Source organism: Oncorhynchus mykiss, chromosome 9, assembly GCF_013265735.2.
Source record: "Oncorhynchus mykiss isolate Arlee chromosome 9, USDA_OmykA_1.1, whole genome shotgun sequence".
NCBI lineage: Eukaryota > Metazoa > Chordata > Actinopteri > Salmoniformes > Salmonidae > Oncorhynchus > Oncorhynchus mykiss.
The window spans coordinates 9,080,087-9,083,876 of NC_048573.1; the positions used below are offsets into that span (position 1 = coordinate 9,080,087).

General features: G+C 42.8%; 1 protein-coding gene across 1 annotated transcript in view; it reads right to left on the reverse strand.

Annotated features, from left to right (window-relative positions):
- Positions 1-3,289: 3,289 nt before the first annotated feature.
- The window catches only part of leap2 (liver-expressed antimicrobial peptide 2), a 3,922-nt gene continuing 3,421 nt past the window's right edge, over positions 3,290-3,790 (reverse strand). The window contains 1 exon segment of the mRNA NM_001124464.1: positions 3,290-3,790. This exon segment is cut by the window's right edge and continues 1,222 nt beyond it. The gene's annotated coding sequence lies outside the window, so the exon portion shown is untranslated.

Genomic DNA, 3,790 nt, shown 5'->3' on the forward strand with positions numbered 1-3,790 from the left:
TACACCAGTTCTGTGAGGAGGAATGGGCCAAAAGTATTGTGGGAAGCTTGTGGAAGGCTGCCTGAAACGTTTGACCCAAGTTAAAAAATGTAAATGCAGTGCTACCAAATACTAATTGAGTGTATGCAAACTTCTGACCCACTGGGAATGTGATGAAAGAAATAAAAGCTGAAATAAATAATTCTCTCTACTATTATTCTGACATTTCACATTCTTAAAATAAAGTGGTGATCCTAGCTGACTTAAGACAGGGAATTTTAACTAGGATTAAATGTCAGGAATTGTGAAACACTAAGTTTAAATGTATTTGGCTAAGGTGTATGTAAACTTTTGACTTCAACTATATTTTGTGCAGAAAAAATGAACTGTTTCAGTGTATTCACTACACTGTGTTAATCAGGAGGGGGCGGCAGAGACACACGTTTCAATACCACAGTCCCCTGTGTGTGTGTGTGTGTGTGTGTGTGTGTGTGTGTGTGTGTGTGTGTATGTGTGTACTTGTGCGTAGCTGTTAACGTGTTCTATGAGTGGTTGTCAAGTGCTCACTGAGTGTTCAACAGAACAGATGAGTATAGAGGTTCTCTCCTCTACCCCTCCACCTCTCCTCTACCCCTCCACCCCTCCTCTCCTTCTCCACCCCTCATTTCCTCCACTTCTCCTCCACCCCTCCTCTCCTTCTCCACCCCTCATCTCCTCCACCTCTCCTCCACCCCTCCTCTACCCCTCCACCCCTCATCTCCTTCTCCACCCCTCATCTCCTCCACCTCTCCTCCACCCCTCCTCTCCTTCTCCACCCCTCCTCTCCTCCACCTCTCCTCCACCCCTCCAATCCTCCTCCACCCCTCCTCCACCCCTCCTCTCCTCCTCCACCCCTCTACCCCTACTCTACCCCTCCATCCCTCCTCCACCTCTCCTCTACCCTTCCACTGCTCTCCTCCACCCCACGTCTCCACCCCCCCATCTCTCCACCACTCCAGTGGATCCTAGGATGGAGGCTCGTCTGTGGGTAGATCATCTGGGTTGGAGTGAAGACCTCCCCTGAGCCACAGGCATGCTGGTTGTCTTTGTGACTCATTGGTTCATAGCCCCAGACTGTGTCCCAAGTGGCACCCTATTCCCTCCCATAGTGCACTACATATGACTAGGGCCCATAGGACTCTGGTGAAAAGTAGTGCACTACATATGACTAGGGCCCATAGGACTCTGGTGAAAAGTAATGCACTACATATGACTAGGGCCCATAGGACTCTGGTGAAAAGTAATGCACTACATATGACTAGGGCCCATAGGACTCTGGTGAAAAGTAGTGCACTACATATGACTAGGGCCCATAGGACTCTGGTCTAAAGTAGTGCACTATAAAGGGAATAGGGTGCCATTTGGGACGCATACTGTCTCATAGAGAGCTCAGGGGAACAAGACAATGGGTCATCGCAAGCATGCACACACACACACACACACACACACACACACACACACACACACACACACACACACACACACATACACACACACACACGTAAACTAAATGCACAGGAGAACTTGATAATGTGTCGAGTCATCAAATGCTTTTATGGGGATGTCTGTTTGACACATGTACATGCGTACGCACACACGCACACACACACGTGCGCGCATGCCACTGCACCACAGCAGAACCTGAGACAGAGCTGCATTTCCTGACAAAATGTTTAAAAAATATAAAACAATTAGAGAGTGTTATTTCCCCAAATTTGAAACCCTTATTCAAAGACCTCTCTGATGAGGATAGGCTACCCGTCCTGTTGGGGGAGGACGCAGAGAGCTGTGGGTTGGCAGCGCACTACATTGCTGCCTGCCATAAGATGAGGGACAGTGTCTGACAGACCAACCAACCAACATGTCCTCTACACCTTTGTTATTGTTATCGTCCATTGTTTGGTTATTTTAACCCTTGATTATTGCTGTTACTGTTGTCCCGTTGACAACATTGTTTACCAAAGTAAGCTTTGGCAATATGTACATTCTTATGTCATGCAAATACAGCAAATTGAATTGAATTGAATTGAGAGACAGAGAGAGGGGAGAGAGAGGAAGAGAGGGAGAGAGAGAGAGAGAAAGAGAGAGAGAGAGAGAGAGAGGGGGAGAGAGAGGAAGAGAGGGAGACCGAGAGAGATAGAGAGAGAGAGAGAGAGAGAGAGAGAGAGAGAGAGAGAGAAGCAAGAAAGAGACCCTCTCGGCTAACTGGTCTCTACTATTCTATCTCTCTCTATGATACATACTTGGCTGACCCTGACATTGTGCAAGAAACTTTAGACCTGCAGATGTAGGATCTTAATTTGATCACTATTTTCTTGCTGAGAATTTTCCTGCCGATGAGCTTTGTGATTATATACATTTAATGAAAACCCACACTAGCGCACGGTTATACTAAGAATATTGCACTTAGTATTGCATCATGTAGTCTGCTTTTTGCCAACCAATAGCCTAACCACCAATCAAGCAACATTATGGACTAAACGTTCAAGTCCTGTTGCTGCAGGATTATTTTGCTGTGACAAAATAGGTCTAATTAAGATCCTACATCTGTAGCGATCCCAAATACCTACGCTGTACATGTTTATGAAACCATATGGGTTGCACATAGTCATTATTTCTCTATGCCAAAATAGATCATGATGAACTGCGTTTAATATACCCTGCATTGCAGTTTGGTTAGAGAACTAAAGTCAAATGTATTTCTGTTCACAGTACTTTTATTGATCTTGTAGCACCTCATTTAAAATCTTTGTATTTTCTAACTGACTTGGAAATTATTTTTCGGAAAAAATAGTATGTGTGATGCATGCTCAAAGCCAGACGTATGTCGACAGTTGAGTTTTACAGTTTGTTTCATCTTGTACAGTTGTCGGATCTTAATTTGACCTCTCGTCCTGCACTGCAGGAAATGCAGATGAGCTTCATGACTCATGTAAATTCACTGAAAATCCACATGAACTCACAGTTACATTATCAGTATTGCACTTTTCATGTAGTCTACTTTGGCCAGCTAATAGCCTAACTGCCAATCAAGCAAGTTTATGGACTCAAATCCCGTTGCTGCAGAATTATTTTGCTGTGACAATACCGGTCAAATTAAGATCCTACATCTGTACAACAACAAAAAATCACAAATATGTAAACAACGTCTATTCTTTATTTCCAAAGTTTGCGTTATGAAAATACAAGAATATGAAGAGGCTGATATTAGTAGACCGTAGTAGACACACTGAAAAGGGGCTTATGAAGACAAAGAAAATCTGCCTCAGGGGTCATTTAAGAATACTCTTTATTTAGCATTGCACATTGTTTTGTGACCAGAGGAGATTGATATACGTTGGTATCTATGGCAACCATGTAGTTTGAGGAAGTACAATACAACGAACAGGATATTTTAATGACATTTCGTTCAAACGAGTACGAATGATAACGAATGGTATAAATAAGAAATCTTAATAAAAAATATATCATTTTGATGCTGTTCATCAGACCACAGGCTTAAACGTAATTCCCAACCTTGAGACTAGTTGTAATCTCACAAAATACTGACTACGATATAAATACTTGTTTAATTACATACATACAGTGAATACATATACGAAAACGATTTAAATATGTTTCTATATATAAAAAGTAGAAAAAAGTGAGCATGCATAAACATGAAGTTGGATAGAGAGCACTTGGACCAAAGGCCATTGCAAAGACAGGAGACGAGCTCTCTAGTACATCTCTAAATGCATAAAACATCTGGCCGAGAGGTCAAAGGTGAGGT